At 24.4% G+C, this 12,607-nt stretch overlaps 1 protein-coding gene across 1 annotated transcript in view; it reads left to right on the top strand.

The window, feature by feature from the left end:
- Positions 1 to 12,607, top strand: part of LOC112594713 — a 301,926-nt gene that overhangs the window by 117,448 nt on the left and 171,871 nt on the right. The window lies entirely within an intron of this gene.

Here is a 12,607-nt window from a genome sequence, read left to right as displayed (position 1 = left end):
TTGGAGGGTTAGATTGAAATAAATACTGTTATACCTAGTTGTAATTCCATGATATTAAAAAGTTGATTATATTACTGATATAGCAGTGTTGTCCGTTAATACTCAGTGTATAAAACAATAATATAGAATATAGAATTAAAATTAAAAAAAAAAAAAAACTACAAACCGCAACAACCTTCTTTGACCATATATTTTTTTCGTCATTGTAGTGGACAATTTAGCTAATATAGTATTTATATATTATGATGAACGGTAACTACGGTTTCATTTCAAGCACATAATCATATGGTTGATTCTACGCTGAATTATATGATATTATATGTTATCGGTTCGTTTTTCGTCCGTGTTAGTTTAAGACGACAGTCGATGATGGATCTTGGTCTGTATAATATCATATATTCATATGATATTATACAGTTAATGCTGTGAAAAGATTGTTTTGATAAGACATTTCAACAGTTATAATAATCTTATATTCTAAACATTTATACAGTTGCACGCAATAGGCACTCCATAAAATGTATAACACAATAAGTGCTAACATATATATGTAATAATATTTGACGTTTACACAAAAAAAAAACGAAAAACAGATAAAAATAAATTGACTATCGATGACTATCGTTTTAGGATTTGAGGTTTTTGTTTTGGGGAAGCCCAAGATTTTTATAAAATTTCTGGGGATCGAATATATTCTTGTATACGTCATTTTGATTTTGTAAATGTGGTCATTGGTCACACTATTGGTATGATTGCTAATACAATGTTTTTAAAAATATTTTATTAACGACAGTTTAATCACGTACACGTTAGAAAACATCGGTATAATGATGTATAAAATACACGTAAATTGATTTAATGAACAAAAAAACGTATTAACCAGCTGACAAAGCTAAGGAAAAATCAATTTTTTTTATAATTGTGTTGATCTCTAACGGTAGAAAAGGTTATTCATGTTTATTTAACTCTGATTTGTATAAGATATAAGAAGTGGTCTTGGTCAAAAATAATTAAAGACCGAATACTTGACATTTATTCATAAAAAAAGTCTATATTTATATATACACACTTAATGGGCATACACTTATGAATATTTCAAATAAAATCGATTTTAATATAAATATTTTTTTTCTAATAATGTGAATCTGAACTTATAACGTGAAGGTATTTATTCATTTTATTTGTTTTTTGGTTTTAAGGATTTTGCGAGTAGTCGCCCTCGCCCCAAAAAGCCCCTTTAGTCACCCCGAGTGCACATTGTATCGCTGATCCAGTTAGTGTTTAGTATAATGTCCCGATAGTTTCTGTTGTGACGACCGACGATCGATCAACATCCGCATAATATTATAATATTATATATATATACATACTGCATTTTAGTGGCTTGTTTGAATATATTTGCAATGAATTTTAACAATAATGATAATCTTTTGTATATTTTACCTTTTAGCATTTTAAGTCTCTGCACCAGCGCGTCGCTTATAACGATTTCCGGAAAAAATATCTTAGCATTTATTTTTTAGCAAGAGCATTTTGATGATTATTTTATAACGTGGTTAGGGTTACGGACTATAGACGAGCCATCATCGAAAACTGTGTAGAACTAGATGCATTGTGCACATCAGAGTCCCAATAGTCATTATCGTAAAATAAAAAAAGAATCGGTGTTATTTGATTTAATGACTTATGATAAAACAATCATTTGAATTTTTATGTCGCACTAATAGAGGTTTTTTTTTTTTAATAATAATACTGTTTATCACATACAAATAATATCAAATATTAGTATAATATACGATTTTTATATGCATAGAAATGTATCCAAAGTAAGTTGGTTTCTTCAAAAAGCGTCTCAGAATAATATTTATTAAAGGATTAATAATTATACAACACATCAAAGATACGCATTTAACTGTATACATATATGCATGATTAAACCGAGTACATTTCAGCATCGTGTTAGGAAATAACTCGGTGCCGTGGGTTATTTCTTACGTATGCATTATTATTACGCGTTATCGTTTCGAAGTCTAGAAAACGCACATAACTTTGGCGTTTGATGTTTAATCGACCGCCTGACTGTAAAATGATGCAAAAGAACCTTAACGCATATATTTAAATCCCGTACGTATAAATACAATATGAGACTATTTTCTAAATTAAAATATTACTTATACAACCACAGATATATATTATATATATATATGTGTGTGTGTGTGTATATATACATTTTAGTAATTTAAACTTTGATGTTAATGCAATAACATAATAATAAATAATATATTTATTACCATCGTTAAGTTCAATCGGTAAAAATATTTATTTTTTTTAATTTCTTAATTTTTAATGTCTGAGTAAAATAATATCTGTAAAAAAACCTACATAACATGATAACTTTCGGTTTTTACATTCAATTATTTTAAAAATAAAAATATCCATGACAAGGAAAAAAGCACTATAATATTCATAAATAATTATTAAACTCATTTTAACTTTTACTAGTTAGTATAACTAAATATACTTTTACCAATTTATTGTTTGATGAATTTCTATTTTTCTTTTTTAATATTATTTATTTATAATTTTCTTTTAATTTTTAAAAATATGGGAATTTTCAACCCTTTAAATTACTAATTAGATCTAATTCTCTAATAAAAACCACCTTTGGAAGAATGAAGCGTTTTCAAGACTTCTAAAAATGACTATAAAGATAAGTTAAAAAATCTTTAACTTCATTGTATAATCTGAAAATTCAATTAATCTAAACTATAAATCAATATCAAGTTATACACTTTAATAGTTTGTATGATTCTCTATATCAAATATTAAAATAAATATAACAATAAATACAATTATACAAATTGTCATGTACGAACTTATTAACCACTACAATGTTGAAGAATAATCGTCTGGACAATTGCTGTCAAATAAAAGTTTATACCTACACAATATATATATATATATATATTATATATACAATATTTTACATATAGTGTACTTTACACAGTCATATTATAACATGATTTAGTGCGCCGATAAAAGTAATTCTTATTTAATATTACTTATGTAATAATAAATAAGACGTCTGAATCAACAAGAATAAATATAATGATATTCAATGATCCTTAAATAATACTGATCTGTAAATTGAAAAAAAACAGTATGATTTCTGTTTTATCCGCACATTATTCACAAGTGACACAAAACATAGTATGTGATTGGAAACACAACACGTAAGAATATTTTAAATATACACTTTCTTATTTGATGTTCGAATTTAATATCATACTTTTGACGTTATCGTATCGTTTAATGATCAACAATTAACTATAATGACAACAATAAGTGCGATTTTTTATTGTGATTTATACTAGTTGCAAAAATGTCAGTCTTAAAAGTTCCTTGTGCGATACAGCCCCGATATTTCCAACCCTCGGTTATCGGTCAATATATTATTATATTATTGTTACCATGATTTTATCGAAACTTTTTAGATTGTCAGTTAAATACAGCTTTTCGTATTTATGTCCAATGCGCACTCATAAAATTTAAAATATTACTCACTATTACTTTTTATTTTGTTTTTTTCTCTAGTAAAAATATCCAACGCCTCTATTGTTTCTATTGTTTTATTTAATATTTGCTACAAAAGCTTGGGATGCGATGAAAATGAGTCGAGAATTTCTCAGACATTTTAATTTAGTGAAATCTATAGATACCACTGCAGTGATGTCGTGTTAGACTGAGATATGAACAATCAACCATTATGGGGATTTCGTGTAAGAATGTGTCGAGCTACAAAAAAAAAAAGCGTTGGTGCTAAAAATCACAACCATATTTTCGAGAAACCACAAGGTATCCACTATATGTAAAAAAAAACACGAGTTGACAATTGATTACCTAATAGTGTAAGTCTACATTATGTTAATATAGTAGAATGCATTGTGTAAAATGTCTGGAGGGATCAGAGTTCAAACGTATACCTAACCCCGAAGGAACTCGTAGAATGTCGAAAGCAATAATTGATTTGTACCAACCGACGCACCGGATTGCCGGAATCAGAGCGAGACGGCCGTAGGGACTTTCATTATCATGTGTTCGCTCTTTAGTGGCAATAATAATATAATATATTAACAAAAACTTTGCCATGACTTGTACAGGTTTATAAATACCATCTAATTTATCAAAATCTTATTTTGAAAATACTTTTTTTTTACTATTATAATAAAAATAAAACTTTTTCTAATTTTTCTCACACACGAAGACGAACGTTAAACCAAATAATAAAACTATATGTAAATACATATATACAGTAAACGTAGTATTCAAAAATAATAAAACTTAGCAAACGCCCATTTGTTTTATCTTCTTAGACGTTTTAGAGTCTACTTCGAAAATTTTATCCTTGTCACAAAATGCATTTTGAATTAAATAAAAATCTAATTTTTAAAACTTCTTATTTAAATTTACTTTATAGCCACAATGTTTTACGATTCGTTAATTTTATTACTTAAAATCGATTAAACACATTAAAGTTAAAACTGATATAATATTTTATACTAGAATCATAAACATTACAAATTTTCAATTACAGGTAAGTATTATTAAAACATTTAATTTAAAATTACAATAGTGTTTTTGTCATAAATATGAACATTATATTATGTTGCAAGGTACCTACGTGAATAGGTAACTGCATTAACGTCTACTAATCTATAATTTTCAATTAAAATCGCAGATCATGAGTATATAATATGGGTATAGTCAATTTTCACCAAATTGACTCTAAATATTTAAAACATGTGTAATTTATACCAAAACGTTTAAACCGTTTGTTATTTGCACCAAAATAAAGATATGTAATTTACGTCATATCAGGTATTAATAAATAGAAAATGTAATTATCACCAAAAATAAAATTGATTAATATAAGATAGGTACTATCTAAAGAATAATCGTACAATTTTCGATATTTGAGTATAATATATTTAAAAAAATAAAATAAAACTATGAAAATAATAAAACAAGCTGACGTTGCATTGATTGTTAGATTAGTTAGATTATTGCAATTTATGTTTTGTAACTTACAGTTTTTTTTGTATTCGAATGCAACTAATAGTTTAATGAATGAAATTGTTGATATAATTTTACTGTAATAATTTTTCAAAGCAACTTGAGTTTGATTTTTTCATTCACTTGTTTAAGAATTCATTCGGTTAGGTTTATTTAAACTCGATAGTTTTATGTATGGATCTGTTTGAATCGGTAAGAACTTTAATGAAGTAAACAATTTTCTCAAATATCGAAATTTGTACGATTATTCTTTCAATAGTACCTATTTTATAATAATCGATTTTGATTTTGGTAAAAATTAAATTTCCTATTTTTTAAAACCTACGGTAGTGCATATTATATATCCTTATTACGTGCAAATTATAAATACTATTTTCGGCTACTTGCAGTGGTGCAAATTACTTATCTTTAATTTGGTGAAAATTACAAACTCCCAATCATATGTCACAAAAACCGTGTGGGTTTATGCTTTGTTAATTACACTTATTAAATAATCTGAAAGGTTTTTAATTTATAATCGATATAGTTGCATATTGTATATTATAACAAATGACCAATAATAACGTATATACCCTGAGCTATATTCAATCTTAAAAATATAATATTTACTATCAGATTATTTGATAGTTTTTCATAATACATTACATATATTGAATTGAATGAATGAGTTATAGTTTTTGTACTGACATGTACGTTAGGTCTGACAGTTAACAAAACAAATTCATGAGAGTCCATAAATTAGTATTTGTGCTCACCTTACTATCACAGCCCGTTTTACAATATTTTTAAATGCATAAAATATTATATATGTAAATATGTATGTATGTATGTATAATGTATATATATATATATAAATGTATATAAATGTTTGGCTTATAAAATTAAAAAGGTGTCTATGTTTTATGAGTTATGACTGTAGCTTTCTTAGATTATTAATCTAAAAAAGAATTTCGTATGTACACATATTGACTACCTGCTAACGCATAATATAGCAAATTTTAAATTAAAAAGAATCTATGTTACTCTATTATTTTTAATATTAAAGTTAATATTTAACTTTAATACAATTTAAAGGTAAAAATAATATCCGGAGTTAAATGTAAATTTATAATAAAATATAATATTATATATTTGATCATTTGATGTCTTAATTTAGAATGAATTGGCCTTTTAAAATTTACAAATCTGTCCCCATAAAATAAGTTTTTATAAATATACCTTATGTATGTCCTTACTCTATGTAAACGTATAACTTACCATATAATCATACATATTGACAGATCAATCTAATCTAAAAGGCGCGTTACTTCATAACAAAATTTAGCGATTGTTTGACTAACAATAGTGAGTAAATAACAACAAAGTAAACAATTTTTATGTTGCAAAAAAAGTAATAATTAATTTACTAAAATCAAATTGAAAAAATAAAATATTGTTATAGGTTAAAAATGTGTTTAGAAGCTTTGTTAAAAACACATGGCATATCATACATTTAAAATTGTTCTGTTAAAATATCGATAATTTTTTTAATCACTCATGTTCAAAATATTACATTTATAATATATTTTGTTTATTTTGAATATTTTAATTATGCATTTAATAATTCATTTAAAATTTAAAATGTTTAATATCATTAAAATAGTATTTATTTGCTTTAAATAAAACAATGAGATCCTTCCTTAAAATAAAGTATCAATAAAAAAGAAGACATCGCCGTTTTTTGGGATTGCATTCGTTTTAGGGCCCAGTGATCTTATTATTAGGTATTATTATAAAAAAAAATCACGCTCACTAGAATACTGTGAAGCACACGTTGAAAACTACTGTTATACATCATTAAATAACAACAAATTAATTTAAAATTAAAAAAGCAACAAAATACAAATTAAATTAAAGATTAAAAAAAAAAAATCAAATACACAAAATATATATCATATAAATATAATACATGTTTAAATAAACAAGCAAATCTATTCTAAAAGAAAAAAAAATATTAATTGGTTAAATAAAATATTAAAATTTAAACATATTTAAAAGTTGAAAAAAAACGCATGTTTCACCAAAGATAACTTTATGTATAAGTGAGAGTTTAAACAAAAATATATCTATTTTTTGTATCATCACATATTTTACATATATAATATAAACCTTTTAGATACAAATTAAATTATTTAGTAATGAAAATACTTTACGATGAAATAAAATTAAAAACAAAAAAAAATTATTTTACAATATAAGAGATCACATAATATAATATAAACTCGGGAATTTGGAAAAAAAAACGTTTAATCACTCCCACCCATCAAGTTAATTCATAAAAAAAAAAAAAAAAACGTTTTTGAGCTTGGTTTTCAATCTCAGGCTATTTGAAACCCAAAAGTTCACGTCTGAAAAGGGGAAAAATAATGATTTTAAATTTGTTTTCCAGCTCTTCGCTTTTCATAACACTCTACTATTTCATGGGAAAAATGTCTAACAGAGTACTGTATTCATGTTTTTATACATAATATATTTAAAATGTGTGTGTTTAAATTATTTATATAGAAAGAATAACATTATATTTCATTTTATTTTTTATTCTCTTCAAACCAAATGTACATAAATTAAAATTATTATAAGTTGTGGAGAACTTCATAAAAGTGTACGAAGAAGGGTGGAAATAATTTAAGCGATTTCAATAACAGACGTTTGGTGTTCATAGATGACCCGAGTGATGATTATTTGTCTACTCCCTATGAAATAACTGAAATTCCATCGAATCCCTCAGAGAAAAGAATTTCACTTCATATAATGTAGGCTTCATTTTGCAGCCAAACCATTCGTATGAGCACATTTGTGAGCATATAAATAGAAATAACCAAAAGGTTATTCGAACTATTCGACTAGATTGATTTTTGAGAAATTATAAAAATGTTATATCAATAGTAAAACTAATGATACCTACAAAAATATATACTCACAAAAATAACTAATACCTACCTATATTATATGGAAAATATTATTTTGAAAACCAATTATTGACATTTTCTTTTCCATACTGCCGTAAATAATGAAATATAAGTACAAGTAAATTATTAAACAATCAAAATATAGTACAGAATTAGTATAATATTTGTTATAGGTTTGAAACTCAATTAAATTAAGCTTCATTGAATCGGTCGGCTTTTTTTTTCAAGTTAAATTCAAACAAATTTAATAACAATTAAAAGTTTTTTAGAATCAAATAATATTTTTATTTGAAATTTTTGTATGTTGAATTCACAATTATAAAAAATGCCAATAAAATACATTTACGTTATCTATCTATAGTTATTTAAGTTAGATAAATTAATGATCTTATTATTAATTTCTAACAACAATCATACATGGTTTGCAATTATTAGCATGTATAATGTATAGATTTAATATAAAAATAAGATTTTTTAACATTCTATCCTTTTTAAAATCAACGACTTCATTTCGATGCATAAATAATTTTGGAAATTAAATTTGTACAAGTGTGCTATATATTTTTAATTTTTATTTGGATCTAAAACTTTTTTTTTATCAACTTACATTTTAGGATTTACTTTGCTCAACTTAACACTTTGTTTGGTGTCCCGACAAGTCTGGCAGAATACGTTATACGCTTATGGGTTATTTGATTATATTATGCATTTTCGAATTGTAAATTGTATTTTTTACTATTATTATTATTCCTGTTTTATTCATTAATATATAAGCTGACAGTAGTGAAACAATTAAAACAGTTTTTTATGGAAAAATACATCTCCCTTTTCTATATTGTATTTTTTTTTTTTTTGTCCGTTAAAGGTTGAATGAATTTGTTACAATCAATTATCACACGTAAATTTCCTTTTGTTATTTTTGATCACGCCACCGATTTTACGAATCTATTTTAATAGCTTGGGACACAATTAAACAGTGTGAAAAAGTTTTAATAAAGCGAAAAAAATTCAATGACATTAGTCAACACTAGGAATGCTTTAATATTGTTACCAACTGCAATTCAATACAATACAAATGTAGTATAAGTACAACTGTCAATAATAGCATATATTTTATTAAATTTCATCAATACATATTATTTGAATTATTGAATTCATAATAATATTATAAATAGAACATTAAACAATAACAGGCATACAAATATTTATATATTTTTTTTTTTTTTTAAGAAAAATGTATTTCATTTATGTCTAAAAAAATGAAAATAAACTCTTTTTTTATTAATAGAATTTCATTCAAGTTGATGTTAAATTACCTTTGGATACAACGAAAAGATTATTTCGTTTAAAATTTGATTAATATAATTTGCCAAACTTAGAAAATTATGTAGTTAGTTTTCGTATTATCTTTTGTATTATATATAAATTTATTTTATAGACCTCTTTTTTTCAACCACTGTTTTTATAGCACTTTTGTATATTGTTCCAAAATAGTTTGATAATATTTACAATTTATAGCGTATAGTTACTATAATTTAAGTATGCATGCTATATAGTGGTGTACTACAAATTTTGATTTTAATTAATCGCAAATACTTCTACATTAAATATTTAATTAATTTCAAATAAGGAATATTATGATATAGATATATAAATGTTTCTCAATGTTGTAGTGCAAATGATTCTTCTTGTTTGCGTCTGGCATTGTCGCGTTTTCATGTTTTTTTCGCTTTAAGAGAATATCCTTTGATTAAATCTTAAATTATATTCTCACATACATATAAATATATATATACGATATATTTCCTTTGGTTATAGGTTATAAGCTTTGATTAATTAAGACATAATAAAACAATTTTAATTACTAAAATATGTATTTTAAATTTTAATAGTATGGAAAGATGTTTTTTTTTTTACTTAGGCATTTTATCATATTTTATCATTGGTTTTATAGTTATTGAATAGACTTTAATATGTTTACAATATTATATCAAGTCACAAAATAAATGACATATAATAAATGCCATTTATGACGATTGTCAAGACGTTTGTGCATAGCTAAAAATATTATGATTGATATTATATCAAAACAGCAAATCATTTTAAAATGCTCCCGAACATTTATGAAAAAGTACGTTGGTCACAACCCACAAGACTTAACAACGATTTGACAAATAGAAACTACTGTATACGCATGGTAATATATTTTTGGTCAATGAAAAAAAATGCAACAGCGCATATCATCGGCAGGTCCGATGTTCACAATGTGGTTCCTATAACCACTTGTACAGGAAAAATAGAGAGTAGGCGCATTTTATTCACCTTATATTTTATTTAAGTATTTATTCTGGATGTCATGTTATGCCGTGTATTCGTCAATGAATAAATCACACATCAACCAGGCTCTTTTGCTAATTTGAAACATATAAAATAACAACAGATGATAGTTTTGAGTTTGAAAAAAATCGTCCTTTCATAAAATTTGAAAGCTAATATTTCCACCTTCTACAATAAACATATGTATAAAATTTGATCTACATTAAACTTTACATACTATGTTGCATTATTTGTGGGACGTTTTATATTTAAAAAAATGTATTTAAATACCTTCATACAAAAGTTTTTTTTTTTTTTTACTTTCAACTAAATCTTTAACATGCTATTAAATCTTATTTAAAATAACATCAAACATACTGTACCTAATTAAATTGTACGCAAACTTATGTTTTGAAAATGTTGTTGTCTTGTATGATTTAATTATTATTATTATTAAAACACGTGTGATGCAATTATGGATGAAGCTATAGTTTTATTGATTTTCTATAGATAAATATGTTTATTTTTATTTTAAACTCTAGTAGTGTGCTTAAAAAGTTATGTAATGAGTATAATAGATTATATATTAAAGAGTGTAAACTGTACGTTATATGTTTTTAGTTTATAAACAATTCAACGGAAAACCATCGAATAATAATTTTGATTGAATATAAGGTGTAAAGCGAATAATTAATAAAAACGACTGTTCAACATCTACTTACTGTATCCTTTCATTTTTGGTGGTAGTAAATGTATATTTCTCAGACAAAATTGTGCTTGACCTGTTGGCTGTTGAGTACTAAAACATGTAACGGCTCAGATAATGACGTTAGAAATGATGTCTATACTTTGTTTAGCTAGAACCAATACGACACGTTAAGTATGCATAGGTGTCAGTTTTATATATTCGTTTTTAATTATTTATGTACCTTAAAAAGACAGCCATATATTTTTATTCAAATGATTCACTAAGGAAAATTAAAAATATAAATAGCGATTTTTCTCAGTGTGTTAAATCAGTATTCTGAATTAAAATTAGTTTTTTTCTCATTAATGGTTTTATTAATCACTGATAATGATATTACATTATGTATGTTCTCTTTTCAACTGAAATCGTTAATTAAAATAAAAAATAATATATGTATATAAGAGTAGTAATAATAAAATATGATTTTTATTTAGTTGATTATAAACTAAATTATTATACATTTATCTGTGAGTAATTTTTATTATTTTAAACATGTATTACATTCATATTAATGTAAATATTTAATAATTTAGGATTACCTATAAAATTAAATAAAAGTTTGCATAAATATAAATTGTACATTTTTTCTAAATGGGTTCATCTTAGAATTGTATACTCTATCACAAAATGCACTTGGTATTTAGGGATAAATGCTTTTTCTAGAGCATTTACTTGAGGCGTAGGATTACTTCTAGCTTTAAGATTTTTTTTTTTTTAAACGTAATTGATTGACATAATATATAGACATCTACGTAGATAAAGAATTATATACAGCAAAATATTAAATATATAATATTTTTTAAATGCCAAATCGTTCTTATAATTGAACCATGAGACATTGTTAACTATTTTTCATATATTCTGTATAATTTATTATCATCAAATTTGTAATATTATATATTATGATTTATTAAGTATCATATAAGTATATATTATTTATTGGTAGGTATTATTTGTATTATTAGTTTGTTTTTAAACATTTTTGATTTTTATAAATTTTATAAGTTTAAAATAAATATTAATAATAGTGTATATTCCAAGCATTATAAAATTATTTATAATTTAAAATAAAACTAAAGCTAAGCAAACAACATATAAACAAATTTTAATGTACCTAACTTAATAAATAATTTTATGGCTCTAACTAACATTTTGTTTTACTGGAAATAATGAGGTAAATACAACTTGGCTTTAATTAATTCACGAAAGTTAAATTTTAAACTATGTTCACGACTATGAATTAAAATTTATGAACTTTTTAATTGTTGCAGCGTGAAACTTTATTTAAGCTATTTAATTTTTTTCGACATTATTCATTAATGATTTGTTTTTTCGTATTCTAAAATATATATATATAATACTAATAACACGAGCATGGATAATATTTAAGACTTTCGTTATATTAAATGACATCATAGTAGGTGCACGTAATTCCAATTTTTGACTCCATTATAAATTAAGATTTGTTTTATATTGTATTTATGTGTTTCTGAGTGGCCACTATAATTATACGCCATTGTGT

Source organism: Melanaphis sacchari, unplaced genomic scaffold, assembly GCF_002803265.2.
Source record: "Melanaphis sacchari strain LSU unplaced genomic scaffold, SCAv2.0 Contig23_pilon_pilon, whole genome shotgun sequence".
NCBI classification, from domain to species: Eukaryota; Metazoa; Arthropoda; class Insecta; order Hemiptera; family Aphididae; genus Melanaphis; species Melanaphis sacchari.
This window is presented reverse-complemented; position numbering and strand designations above follow the sequence as displayed.